General features: G+C 46.4%; 2 pseudogenes across 2 annotated transcripts; one reads left to right on the top strand and one right to left on the bottom strand.

Annotated features, from left to right (window-relative positions):
- Positions 1–134: 134 nt before the first annotated feature.
- On the top strand, positions 135–5,858 carry LOC308510978 (60 kDa heat shock protein, mitochondrial-like; annotated as a pseudogene). Its single transcript has 2 exons — positions 135–152; positions 4,175–5,858. The product of its transcript is annotated as a 60 kDa heat shock protein, mitochondrial-like (transcript).
- A 3,805-nt stretch (positions 5,859–9,663) lies between these two features.
- On the bottom strand, positions 9,664–10,754 carry LOC308511332 (hsc70-interacting protein-like; annotated as a pseudogene). Its single transcript has one exon. The product of its transcript is annotated as a hsc70-interacting protein-like (transcript).
- Positions 10,755–14,965: the final 4,211 nt, after the last annotated feature.

Genomic DNA, 14,965 nt, shown 5'->3' with positions numbered 1-14,965 from the left:
AACAGCGAACAGTACCTCCTCCGGCAGCGAACGGCTCTGGTGTCGACTGCCAAGATGGCGGCCGGGAGCGGAGGCCGTTGACAGGGCCCGCAGGAAGGGGCGGGGCGGAGGAGGAACTGGCTGTCCACTGGCTAATGGCCTTTGATGGGCAGGTGCGGACGGCCAACCCACCCACCAAGGCTTCGCCACACCACGGGGGGTGGGGCCACGAGCGTCAACAAAGGGCCAAGCCTGCGCCTTACAAGCTCCAAGCTCATTGGCTGGGAAGCGAGGATTGACATGCCCTGTGTCCAATGGCAAAGGCCCTTAGCTTCTAGGATGGCTCACAATCAGCTCTCTTTTCTACGAGGCCTGAGGGTTCTGAGCTACCTTCAAGTCCACACAAGTCCTGTTCTTTCAATGTTGCAATTGTCTGAAATCTATAGTGCAGCAATTTTCAACAGTGCCATAAGAACTTTAAAAACATGCAATACCTGACTAGTTAGGGGCACTGATCTCTTTTCCCATTTAAAAAAAAATTGACAGCCGTAACCGGTTTGGCTCAGTGGATAGAGCGTCGGCCTGCGGACTGAAAGGTCCCATGTTCCGGTCAAGGGCATGTACCTTGGTTGCGGGCACATCCCCAGTGGGGTGTGTGCAGGAGGCAGCTGATCGATGCTTCTCTCTCATCGATGTTTCTAACTCTCTATCTCTCTCCCTTCCTCTCTGTAAAAAATCAATAAAATACATTTTAAAAAAATAATAAAAATATTGACAATGGGAGATATCTGTAATACTATCAACAATAAAAATATATTTAAAAAATTGATGACAGCCAACACCAGGGGCCCCCAAACTTTTTAAACAGGGGGCCAGTTCACTGTCCCTCAGTCCGTTGTAGGGCCAAACTATAGTTTAAAAAAAAACTATGAACAAATTCCTATGCACACTGCTCATATCTTATTTTGAAGTAAAAAAACAAAACGGGAACAAATACAATATTTGTATTTGCATGTGGCCCACGGGCCGTAGTTTGAGGAGCCCTGGCCAACACACTAGCTGTTATTGTGAATGAATCAATATTGTACCTAGTTTTCTTAAATCAGTAATAAATATGTTTTTTGGTGTGCCACAGAATTTAAATAATTAGTTTATATGTGTCATGAGATGAAAAAGGTTGAAAATCACTGCTGTAAAGGGCAGAGAGTAAAAATTTTGGGTTTGGTAACTCAGAGGTACATTTGAAACCACTATGTAGATACTCATTTAACAACAGAGAAAACAAATGTCCACAACTATTGTATTCTTGAAACTAAAAATATAATGCTAATTGAATACAATATTTATAATAAAGGTCTATTAATAAGAAGAGTGTAAGTCTTTTGGGAGAATAACATTTTGCTTAATTGGGGTTCAAAGTTAGTGATATCTATCAAAATTGATTGCATATGTTCATCTGTTGAACTGTAATGAGGTTTTACATAATTTATCTTTTGAAAAATATGGTGAGTGTTTTTTAAAGGGTTTAAAAAGCATGCTCAATTGCATACAGCTATTTCTCATTTATATAATAGATGAATTTTCATCTGCTTGAGTACAGCAAAGGGTTAGAATCTGAATCAATTTATGACTTCAGAGATGTGCTATTTCAAAAGTGTACTCCGTAGAATTTACTTAACTGCTTCTACCACTGATCCTTTAAATAAGCAAAGCAGATGATATCATTCCTTGAATTTGTTTTTAAACACTAGCATTTTAATTGAAATACAGGTATAAATCAGAAATTCCTGGTACAGTGCCTGCACTTAGTCTTATTTAATATAGGAATTGGATGTACAATGAAAAAATTATCATTTTCTTTATCCTTGGAGCAGAGGGAAGGAGAGAAAGGAGAGCTGGAAATATGGTTGCAGTATTTAAGAGCTGAATAAGAGAACAATAAATCTTTCATAATGCCAACAACAACTGCACAATGAAGAACAACCTTGTATCTCATCAATTTTATAATTCATGCTCTATCAGAAGTTAGGTTCCCCTCTATGTATCTCAATTAATTCAAACCCCACACCCTCCAAAATACAAAGACAATTTAATTGGTATTCCCTAAGTAGAAGAACAAACATCAAAGGGAATTCCTCCTTCTGACATCTATTGATATGATTTCACCAAAGTCGAAATCTAACACTTAAAAATGAAATATCTTGGCCAAGTAAGAAACTTCAGTAGTCAGTGGTATTACCCCACTGTATTACATATTAAATCAAACCTAGCATTAAATATGCTTGCACAATTATGCTGTGAATTATATAGTAGTGATGATGCTAGTGAAAAAGGACTATCATTAACCCAAGAAGAATAAGGGGGAGAATGTGAAAACAAGTAGGAAGCCAACAAAGAGTTGGTCATTTTCCGATGAGGAAAGGTAATTTTAAATATAGAAATATAAAAGGGGAAATATTACCTTAATCCTTCTAGCCTATCTAATAAAAGACAAAGATGCAAATTGACTGTACCTTTGCTACGCCCACCAGCCAATCAGAGCAATATGCAAATTAACCGCCAACAAAGATGGCATCTAATTTGCATACTGTAGGCAGGGCAGGACAGTGGGAACCGCCATCCAGGCAGGGCTCAGGCGGGGCACGGCAATCGTGGGAGCCCAGTCCCGTGTGCAGCCCCGGCTGGCGCGGGACTCAGGAGGTGCAATCAGCAAAGCAGGACTGGGGATTGGTGAATGGGCGCAAGGCAGACCTCCTGGTCCTTCCCCTCAGCCGGCAGGCTCCTATCAATCTTCAGTTTCTACTGAAAGGAATGTGGCGCCTCCACTGCGCAGCCTCCCAGGACTCGGACTCGCAGGCTTCGGAGTGGAGACTTCAACAAGGACTTCAGCGCCTGCTCAGGGGAATAACCACCACCTCCCTACTCCACAGCTGCTTCTGTGTCTGCAAGAAACTGCGCATGCTCCTCCCTGTGACATGGGCGGGGCCAGAGCCTGAGTTGAGCGGTTCCACGATAGTGATAGCAGCTGGACCAGTGCAGGGATGGAGGGAGGGAGGGCGGGGAAGGAGCAAGGGGGAAGCCCTGGTTCCCTGCTCCTCCTCCCACAGGCATGGCCCTTGCTGCTATGATGATAAAAGGAGTTGTGTTTTTCTAACTGTCTGGGTAAAGGAAACAAGTGTCTGTTGACTTCTGATCTTACTCTCAGAGCTGCCAGTTAATCCCTCTGGATGCATCATATCCAGCCTCCAAAGGATCCGAGGGGCAGGATCAACCTTTGTTCCATAGTTGAGGAAACTGACCAATAAACACATGTGTCTCATGCCTCAGTGTCAACTCCCGCAGAAATCTCCGGGTAATGACTCAGATTCTATATCTAAGGGTATATTTTCTTCTGTTTTCATGTTTAATTCAATAAATAATACAATAAAGAATAAAATGAGTTCAGAGGGCTCAGCATTGTATTCCCAGAGCCTTTGGTCCCACGCAAACCGCAGAGCTCAGTTATCCTGAGATGAAAGGAAACGAAAGAGAAACGTGAAAGGTTTCCCGGCTCAGTCACAGAGACATCTCATAACCACATATTAAGGACACGACATTATCTTAGGGGTGGAAAGGACACAAATGAAATAGAAGATGGAGCCATTTGGAGTGAGCAGGCTAGCATGGGGGCAGTTGGGGGCAAGCAGGCCAGCAGGGGGGGCAGTTAGGGGCAAGCAGGCCGGCGGGTGGGGGGGGGGGTAGTTGGGGTGAGCGCACTGGTACAGGGGACAGTTGGGGGTGATCAGGCTGGCGGGGGGGAGGTGGCAAGTTAGGGGCAAGCAGACAGGCAGGTGAGTGGTTAGGAGCCAGCAGTCCCAGATTGTGAGAAGGATGTCCGACTGTCAGTTTAGGCCCGATTGCTGTAAACTGGCAGTAGGACATCCTTCCAGGGGTCCCTGATTGGTGAGAGTGCAGGCTGGGCTGAGGGACACTCCCCCTTCCCCCAAGTGCACAAATTTTTGTGCACCAGGCCACTAGTATGTTAATAATATGAAACATTTTATATATCAGACGAGAGCAGAATTAAGTAATTCAACTCTACTGCAGCATCATAAATATCCTGTTCCCTCACTCACCACTGATGGCCTGCCTCACAGCTCACCTGCACTGCAGCTACCCCACATAAATGCCTTGATTACACAAAGTCCTTTGTCAGATTAGGCCAGTTTCCAGGGCACTGGCTTCTCATCTCACTCAGGCTTATGTCAAAGATGTAAATTTTGGCACAGGTGCCCAAGCCTCAGTGTTTCAAGGTATAGACCTTTTAGCTGATGCTGTACCATTGCTATAGGGCCAAAGAGAAGAACAGTTATTATTAAACAGAGTTTGGGCAGTCCCAAAGTAACAAAAGAAAGTGTGATATTTGCAAAGTCCATTGCCTTAAGAGATCAATGTAAAAATATTGGTGCTAAACTTGTTCAAGCTGTTGCCAATAATACAAATGAAGATGCTGGGAATGGCACTACCACTACTACTGTACTGGCACACTATCTTGCCAAGGAAGGCTCTGAGAATATCAGTGACTGTGCTAATCCAGTGGAGATCAGGAGAGATGTGATGTTAGCTGTTGGTGCTATAATTTCTAAACTTAAAAAGCAGTCTAAACCTGTGACAATCCCTGAAGAAATAGCTCAGATTGCTACACTTTCTGCAAACAGAGACAAAGAAATTGGCAACATCATTTCTGATGTGATGAAAAAGGTTGGAAGAAAGGGTGTCATCACAGTAAAGGATGGTAAAACGCTGAATGATGAATTAGAAATTATTGACGACATGAAGTTTGATGTGGGTTATATTTCTCCATACTTTATTAATACACCAAAAAGTCAAAAAAGTGAATTCTAAGATGCCTATGTTATATCTAGGGAAAAGAAAATGTCTAGTATTCAGACAATTTGTACCTGCTCTTGAAACTGCCAATGCTCACCATGAGCCCTTAGTCATAATTGCTGAAGATGTTGATGGAGAAGCTCAACGTACACTCATTTTGAATAGACTAAGAGTTGGCCTTCACGTTGTAGCAGTCAAAGCTCCAGGTTTGGGTGACAATAGAAAGAACCAGCTTAAAGTCATGTCTATTGATATTGGTGGAGCAGTGTTTGGAGAAGAAGGATTGACTCGAAATCTTAAAGATGTTCAGTTTCATGACTTGGGAAAAGTTGGAGAGGTCATTGTGATCAAAGGTGATGCCATGCTCTTGAAAGGAAAAGGTAACAAGGCTCAAATAGGGGAAAACATACTCAAGAAATCATTGACCAGTTAAATATCACAACTAATGAATATGAAAAGGGAAAACCTATTTGAATGTCTGGTAAAACTCTCAGATGGAGTAGCTGGGCTGAAGGTTGGTGGGACAAGTGATGTTGAAGTGAATGAAAAGAAAGAATAACAGATGTGTGCCCTCAATGCTACATAAGCTGCTGTTGCAGAAGGCATTGTTCCTGGAAGGGCTTGTGCCCTGCTTTGGTGCATCTGGCCTTGGACTCATTAATTCCAGCTAATGAAGGTTTTAAAAATTGGTATAGAAGTTATTAATAAAGCATTCAAAAATTCTGCAATGACTATTGCTAAGAATGCAGGTGTCAAGGGATCACTGATAGTTGAGAAAATTATGCACGGTTCCTCAGAAGTTAGTTATGATACTATGCTTGGAGATTGTGAATTTGGTGGGAAAGGAATAATTGATCCAACAAAGGCTATAAGAACTGCTTTATTGGACACTGCTGGAGTGGCCTCTCTGTTAACAACAGCAGAAGCTTTAGTCACAGAAATTCCTAAAGAAGAGAAAGACCCTGGAATGCATGAGAATGGGAGGTGGTATGAGAAATGGCATGTTCTAATCCTAGAATAGTGCTTTACCATCATTAATGAGAACTGTGAAAGGAAGCTCAAGGCAGTGCTCCTCACCTATAACTTCAGAGAAGTAGGTTGAAGGAAATGACTGAAGACAAGGCTGGCTGATGCTTAAGAAAATTATTATAACCATCAGCTACTGCTTTCAGTTGACAATGTACAATGGTCTACTGCTGTCATTGTCCATGCCTCCCGATAATTTTTGTATTTTTGTTTTATTTATTTAATTTTTCATTTTCAATTACAGTTGATATACATCATTACATTAGTTTTAGGTATGCACCCCAGTGACCAGAAATTATATAATTTAATACTTAATCATCCCAATAAATCCTGAAACCATCCAGCACCACACCTAGTTATTAGACTATTATTGACTACATTTTCTATGCTGTACTATATATACCCATGACCATTCTGTAACAACCAATTTGTACTTCGTAATCTCTTCACCTTTTTCACCCATCCTCCCAATCCCCCTCCCATGTAGCAACCAACAAAAAGTCCTCTGTATATATGAGTCTTTCTGTTCTGCTTGTTCATTTTTTTTGTAGATTCAACTGTTGACAGATAGGTATTTATTGCCATCTTATTGTTCATCTTTTTATCTTCTTAAATAAGACTCTTTAACATTTCATATAATACTGGTTTGGTGGTGATGAACTTTAGATTTTTCATGCATGTAAAGCTCTTTATCTGTCCTTCAATTCTAAATGATACTTTGTAGGGTAATATTCATTGTAGGTCCTTGATTTTCATCACTGTGAATATCTCTTGCCATTCCCTTCTGGGCAGCAAAGTTTCTTTTGAAAAATAAGCTAACAGTCTTATGGTAGTTCCCTTGTAGGTAACTTACTGCTTTTCTCTTGCTGCTTTTAAGATTCTCTGTTTGTTTTTTCCCTTTTGCATTTTAATTATGAAGTGTTTTGGTGTGGGCCCCTTGGGTTCATCTTGTTTGGGACTCTGGGCTTCCTGGATGTGTATGTCTGTTTCCTTTACTAAGTTAGGGAAATTTTCTGTCATTATTTTTTCAAACACGTTTTCAATTTTTTGCTTTCTCTCTTCTCCTTCTGGCACCCCCATGATGCAAATATTGGTATGCTTGAAGTTGTACCAGAGTTTCCTTACACTATCTTCATTTTTAAAAATTCCTCTTTCTTTTGCTGGTCTGATTAGGTGTTTTGTTTGTTTGTTTGCTTCCTCATATTTCAAATTGCTGATTTGATTCTTAGCACCACCTATTCTGTTGATTCATAGTAAATTATTCTTTATTTCAGTAAGCGTACCCTCCATTTATGACTGGTTCTTTTTTATACTGTTGTTCTCACTAAGTTCCTTGAGCATCCTTATAACCAATGTTTGAACTCTGCATCTATTAGATTGATTGTCTCAATTTTGTTTCATTTTTTTCCTGAAGTTTTGGTCTGTTCTTTCATTTGGGCCATGTTTCTTTGTCCCCTCATTTTGGCCACCTCCCTGTTGTTTGTTTCTATGTACTAGGTAGAGCTGCTGCATCTTCCAGGCTTGGTAGTGTGGCCTAATATAGTAGACATCCTGTAGGATCCAGTAGCACAGCCTCCCCAATCACCAGAGCTGGACACTCAAGGTGCATACCTGTGTGGTCTGTATACACTCTTATAGCAACTTGATGTCAATGGGAAGGATTTACCCAGGCCAAGGTCAGTCACTGCCTGTGTTCTGCCCAGCACCACCAGGCATAAGCTACAAAGTGATCTGCAGATGGACGCTTCTTGTGTTGGGCTTGGAAGTAGCCAGGTGAGGCCAACCTGTGAACCATGGTTGGCTGCTCCCAGTGCTGGGCCTGGAGCCACTTAGCAAGAGGTATGGGGCTTGCTGAGGCCAGATGATGCTTATTTGAGAGATTTTTGGAAAATCTGAAACATGAGCCAAGACAGGCCATTCCTATGGTAAAGCCACTGGAAACAGCTTGGGTGGGCTCCAAAGGTGGGTGAGGCAGGATCTCAGGGAATAATCACGTGGGGGCAGACAGTGTGATCAGGTTGATGGAGTCTCATATGGCCCCCGCCTGCTGGTTCTGTAGGGGAAGGGCTCATCAAAGAACAGTGGCTTCTGCCTAAACTTCTGTCTGGGAGAAAGCTGTCCCTCCAGCTCTCGCCCTGATGCCAAACAATTCAGTTTCTCCCCATATGTCTCTGGTGCCTTTCAAGCTGCTATCCCCACACTGGAGCTAAGAGCAAGCGAGTTCAAGTAAATCTGTACAGGGGCCCTTTAAGAGGAAGTGTCTGGGACTCCAGTAGCCTCAGCCTCCCTCAGCCTCAACTCCCACTGGTTTTTACAGTCAGAAGTTATGGGGACTTCTCTTCCTGGGACTGGAACCCTGGGCTGGGCGGCCTGGTGTGGGACTGGAACACCTCACTCCTCAGAGGGGACCTCCACAGTCAAGATATCCTTCCTGATTCTTATCCAACACATGTCAGTGTAGAACCAACCTGTTCCATGCCTCCACCCTTCCTACCAGTCTTGATGTGGCTTCTCCTTTAATTCCCTAGTTGCAGGCCTTCCGTTCAGCTCTATTTCAAGTGGTTCTGAATTATGATTATTCTGTAGTTTAGTTTTAATTTTGATGTGGTTGTGAGAGGAAGCATTTTCTACCTATTCCACCATCTTGACTGGAAATCTTAGTTTGTATTTTTGAATAAAAATACATTTGTACATTCCCAATAAATGCAAGAGTCATATACCAATGAACTGTTTTCAGTTTAAATCAGTGAGTCATTTTTACTACTATTCTGTTAAAATCAGGATTTTAGTGCTTGCCATCACCTGATGAGAAGTTAAGAAGCAGTCTTTCTGTGGAGAGTAAGAATACTTGTGTAAAAAATAGAGAAATATCCAATTATGTGAAACTTTGTGTAATAAAATTTGTTTAAAGTTAAAAAACAAATAAAATATAAACCAGCTCTTCACCACAGTGTAAGATTTACATGCTTCTGTACAAAGGATACGTGATTTAAAATGTAGTAAGATTGCTGCTGCCCTGCCAAGTAATTTCCGTCCCTACCTAGTTCCTACTACAATACTGGTGGTTCCAGTAGTTTTATGAAAATAAATCATTTTTAAATATAAAGCATTTAAAAAGACAAATCAAAATGCCTCAGTAACTTTGTATTCAAATCAAATTTTATCTATTTAAATGTTACATTTTTCTTCCCACTAATAAGCCTTTATTTTACTCAAACTGAGCAATAAATTTTCCATTCTGAAGTATCTTCTTTGCCCAATTAATTCAAAGGAAAACACCAAAATAATTAGTAAACAAAAATGTAGGGTTTTTAAAAATATATTTTTTACTGATTTTCAGAGAGAAAGGGAGAGAGAGAGAAACATCAATGATGAGAGAGTATCATTGATCAGCTGCCACCTGCACACCCCCTACTGGGGATCAAGCCCACAACCTGGGCATGTGCCCTGTTTGGGAATTGAATCGAGACCTCTTGATTCATAGGTTGACGCTCAACCACTGAGCCACACCAACCGGGCTAACACACCCTTTTTATTTGTTTTGAAATATTAAAGTTTAAAAGTGTTTAAAGTTTGTAATTCCTAGTAGGAGAACATTATCTGAATGAACATTCTAATGGAAAATCACTATAAAATATTACAGCTTTATGTTGGGCAGAGAGGTAAGGATTCTCTTCAAAGCTTTCTTCATGAGAAGTTCAGAGGTACACTGGTTTGTATTTTGCAACATCCATTTGGGAGATTTAGGTTGCTTTTCCTCCAGCAAGGATCTTATTTGTAAGAAGGGCATTACACTTGACCGCCGAATTTGGCTGACAAGTTACTGATGAGATTAACAACCTCTGGGTTGCTCTGATATTTTGACATATTCGCCAGGTTCTGGGCCACATCCTGAAAGGCCACTATAACTTCTGGATCCTGCATGGATTCAATAACCTCTGGATCACAAATAATTTCATTGAGCCCAGGCATTCCTACTATTCAGGCATGCCTCTTCCCAATCCAGGCATTCCTCCAGAAAAAAAATTACCAGGCATTCTTCAAGGAAAGCTAGCTGGAAATGAGCCATACAGAGCTCCTGATTGTCCTCTGGCTTCTTCCTCCCTCTTGGCTCTCTCATTTTGTTAGGAGTCTTCTTAACCCTTTCCATTCTTTCTTTGACCTCTCACTCTTCAGGTTTCCACTCATATTTCCTCCAATGTTCTGCAATTTTCTGGACCCTTGGTTGAACTTCTTTCATCATTGCACTAGCATCTTCATAATCCAATTTACACACAAGGTCAATATAATGGACTGCTTCTTCCCAGTGGTCCAGAAGTCTGTGTGCTCTGCCTCGCCATTTGCAAGGCTGAGCTAAATAACGATTTATTTCAATAACTCTGTCAGTCTCCAACGGCAGCAGCTGGCTTCTGTAATTTGATGAAGACACTGGCTGTCTTGGCATACAGAATGGCCAAGTGAGGATTCAGCTTGATGGCATCTGTGAACAAGTCAATGGCTTTCTGTAGTTCACCATTACTTAGGGCATCAATGGCAGCCACACTTTTATCATTTGCCTGATCCATCATGGCCTTCAGTTATCTCTACACTTCCATCTCTCATTTCTTGAGAGGCATCAGAATTGGGTTCAATCACACCTTCATGGTCATTTCCGAGATCATTTTTCTCACTTAATGTTTCCTCTGATTTTACATTTTCTGCTACCTTCTTACTATCTGTTTTTTCCTTCTTAATATTTTCCTCTGATTTAGTTTTATGAGTAACAGGTAGTACTTTACACCTCCCCATGCTGCGCATCCACTCCCCCAAGAAGGCATTTCCTCAGTATGCAGAATGCTTGGATCCTGCTTACACATTTACACCCAGGCCCAAAGCTCCGTCACTTTGCACAGGCCTATGGTCATGAAGCTGAGGAAGGCCACAGGTGAGGCTGAGGCTTCAGCCTATTTCCAGGCTGCAGCACTAGCTCAATGTGACCATGTAGAAGGGGTTTACATACTTTATCTTGCAAATATCTTTTTCACACAGATGTTGGCAAATATTGATATCAATCCAGGAGCTAGGTATTTCCAAGCATATGTTTTTTTAAATTTTATTTCTCAATTACAGTTTACATTCAATATTATTTGTTATTAGTTTAAAGTGCACAGCATAGTGGTTAGATCATGTAAAATATATTTTACAAAGTGTTCCTCCTGATATTTCCACTACCCACCTGACACCATACATAGTTATTACAATATTTTGACTCTATTCCCTATGCTGTGTTTTATATTCTCATGACTATTTTGTAACTATCAATCTCCACTTCTTAATCCCTTTTCCTATTTCACCCAGTCCCCTTCTGGCAACTATGAGTCTGTTCTCTGTATTTATGAGTTTATTTCTGTTCTGTTTGTTTGTTTGTTTGTTTTGTACTTTAGATTCAACATGTAAATGAAATCATATATTTATCTTTCGCTGACTGACTTATCTCACTTAACACAAGCATGTGATTTTAATTGAGCATATTTATATCTTGGAAAAAATTTATAGAATTCTGTTAGATTTTTCTCTCAATATTTGCCTTTTAGCATGTCATTATATTATAGACTAGAGGCCTAGTGCACGAAATTCATGCATGGGTGTGGTCCCTAGGCCTGGCCAGTGATCGAAGCGTGAGCGTCTGGTATGGAAGGGCAGGTCTCAGCTGACCTCTAGGCCCTGGGCAGCACCTGGGCCCCTGGGCCCCCACGTGCCCCCCTTTGCCTGAGTCCTGGCACCCAAGTCCCCACATGGAGATGCAGTGAACACAGCTGGACGCTGTGGGCTGGGGCGCAGCGTGGGCCTCTGGGCCGCCCAGCGGCTCTGCACAGAAGCCAGGCGGGCAGCTCACTCTCTCTTGGCCAGCCTCGCAGACTGGCTCCTGTGCAAACCCACCAGGAGTCCGACCAACCCCTGTGGTCCCAGCAGCTGTGGCCTGGCTCACCCAGAAGAGGCCACACAGGTGTGGGGTGGGCTCCTCGCAGGCACCCAGCACCTGAGCACAGGGGCTTCTCTGATGCAAGCCCTGGCCTCCCGGGAGAGGGTAGCAGGGAGATTGAGAGTGATCTCAGTGGACATCTCACATTCTCACCGCACATCTGTCCCAGTTATTCCTGCCCCCAGGTAGCCGGCGAGAGGTGTCAGCCCCCTGCCCAGGAGCTGTGGGAGGTTGGTCACCAGCCACCCACCCCCAGTTCCCTGTCCCAGCCCAGGGTCCAGTCTCAATCGGGCGATCAGGGCCTGCCGGCCACTGGTCTCCGTCTACGGGATGATTGGTCAGGGCCGGGCCCCCCCGGCCCAGCTCCCTCAGCACCTGGGAGCTGGGTGGTGGCCCTGACCCCTGCTGCTGCTGCTGGTCGCCATCTGTGGGGTGATCAGTTGGTGCTGGGCTGCAGCCCCACCTCCCCACTGCCACCACTGGTCACTATTGGAGGGGCAAATGGGGCCGTGCTTGCACTTGTCTTAGCCAGGTGCCGCCTGCTCACCTGCTCCACCATCCCCCCCGTGGTCCCACTCTCGTCGGGGCCCATCGGAGCAGGCAGTGCCTCTACTGCTGCCCACTGCCAGTGCTGCATTGTCACCCCCTGGTGGTCAGTGCCTGTCATAGCGAGCAGTCAAATTCCCAGTAGAACAATTTGCATATTAGGCTTTTATTATATAGGACTAGTAGCCCGGTGACAAAATTCGTGCACTGGGGTGGGGGGGGAGGGGCCTCAGTCTGGCCTTCACCCTCTTCAATCAGAGACCCCTCAGGGAATGTCCAACTGCCTGTTTGTGCCCACACTTTGAACAGATAACAGCTCCATTGTTGTTTCTTTCTTATGCTTAAAACCATTGCAATTAGTAGGTATTCAAAGTGTGTATACATTTTGGGGGGACACCCTGTATATCTCTAGTCAGCAGTGAAAGAAACCAACAGCAGATTTGGAACCCCCAGACAGGGAACCTCGCTCACTCCCCACATGTCTCCCCACTTCACTTTCCACCTTCGTGGCAGCAGGAGAATCAACGTTTTCTCTCATTAATTCGGAAAAGCATGTCCTGTCACCCGCTGCCCGGCAGGAGTGCGCTAGGCCCCAAGCAAGCGAGGCTCAGTCAGGGCAGCCTTCGCTCATGGGTGCTGGCACCCAAAGTGCACATTCCTCCTTTACAGTCGCCCCGACTATCCCACTATTTCACTGAGACGACGGAATTCCTCTCCGCCTCTGGGTTCTTGATCTTGAACACTGACCGAAGGCACCTCAGCGAGGGCTGCCCGTGCCCACCAGGTGTGTCTGTCTGCACCTGCTCCCGCCTCAGCACCTGCATTAACCCCCCAGAGGAGATCACATAGCTGCACTGGCCTCCGTGGGAACAAGGCATCACTACTCCGCCCTCTCACTGTCATCTCACAGGCGCCCACCCTCAGCACCCAGAACACCCAGACACTCTCCAAAGGACGGGAGCGCATCAGCGGGGATGTGTGCACATCCTGTGGGGGTGTTAGGCATGCCGGGTTGATGGAAGTGCGATGGAGAGGCGGGGGGAACTTGTGCACACCTTGGTTTGCAACTGTTGCAGCCACGGGAGGGTGACAGTGTGCTGGGGGATGTTCGTATGCCAGGGGGGGATGTGCACACCAGAGGCATCTGGCTTTGCAGATCCGCAAACCCCCGTGGTGCGGCCAGGAGGATGTCAGTCTGGCCAGCCATGGTGGCTGTCCTTGCGATCTTGCACCTTCTGGGCCAGGAGGCGGATCTTGCGCAGCCACTCCTGGGCTCTGATGGCCTGCAGGCGCTACTTCAGCTCAGCCTGCAGGCTCCACTTGGAGAGCTCACAGCTGTCACCACCGCCATGTGGGGAGTACAGGCCGCCCTCCGCTGGCCTGCCTCCCCTGTCCAGAGGCTCTCAGCGCTGCTCAGCTGCCCAGAGTGACTGGGGCTGGGCAAAGCCAGGCGTCTTCCCCTGCCCAACCCCGGCTGATCCGACCATGTGCGAGCTGTGGACCCGCGGGGCAGGGTCACAGATTCGGGTCCCGAACCGCGGACAGCCTCAAGTGCTGTCCCCCGCCCAGAAGGGTCACATATCCGGGTCCTGGACCGCAGACAGCCTCAACCGCTGCCCCCCGGCCCAGGAGGGTCACTTATCCGGGTCCTGGACCGCAGACAGCCTCAAGCCATGCCCCCCACCCGGCAGGGTCACAGATCCGGGTCCTGGGACAGCAGACAGCCACAAGCGCTGCCCCCCCGCCCGGAAGGGTCACAGATCCGGGTCCCTGGACCGCAGACAGCCTCAAGCGCTGCCCCACACCTGGCAGGGTCACAGATCCGGGTCCCTGGACCGCGGACAGCCTCAAGCGCTGCCGCCCGCCTGGCAGGGTCACAGATCCGGGTCCCTGGACCGCGGACAGCCTCAAGCGCTGCCCCCCGCCTGGCAGGGTCACAGATCCGGGTCCCTGGACCGCGGACAGCCTCAAGCGCTGCCCCCCGCCTGGCAGGGTCAAAGATCCTGGTCCCGGACCATGGACAGCCTCAAGCACTGCCCCCCGCCCGGCAGGGTCACAGATCCTGGTCCAGGGACCACGGACAGCCTCAAGCGCTGCCCCCCGCCCGGCAGGGTCACAGATCCTGGTCCCGGGACCGCGGACAGCCTCAAGCGCTGCCCCCCGCCCGGCAGGGTCACAGATCCTGGTCCCGGGACCGCGGACAGCCTCAAGAACTGCCCCCCGCCCGGAAGGGTCACAGATCCTGGTCCCGGGACCGCGGACAGCCTCAAGCGCTGCCCACAGCCCCGCAAGTTCACAAATCCGGGTCCCGGGACGGCGGACAGCCTCAAGCCCTACCCCCCGCCCGGCAGGGTCACAGATCCGGGTCCCGGACCACGGACACACTCAAACGCTGCACCCCGCCCTGCAGGGTCACAGATCCGGGTCCCGGGACCAAATACACACTCAAACGCTGCCCCCCTCAAGGCAGGGCCACAGATCCGGGTCCCGGGACCTCGGACAGCCTCAAGCGCTGCTCCCCGCCTTGCAGGGACACAGATCCGGGTGCCGGACCGTGGACAGCCTCAAGCACTGCCCCCTCCC

This window comes from Myotis nattereri (genome assembly GCF_964212035.1).
Source record: "Myotis nattereri genome assembly, chromosome: X".
Taxonomy (NCBI): Eukaryota; Metazoa; Chordata; class Mammalia; order Chiroptera; family Vespertilionidae; genus Myotis; species Myotis nattereri.
Note: the sequence above shows the minus strand (reverse complement) of the source record. Positions and strands in the feature narration are given on the sequence as shown.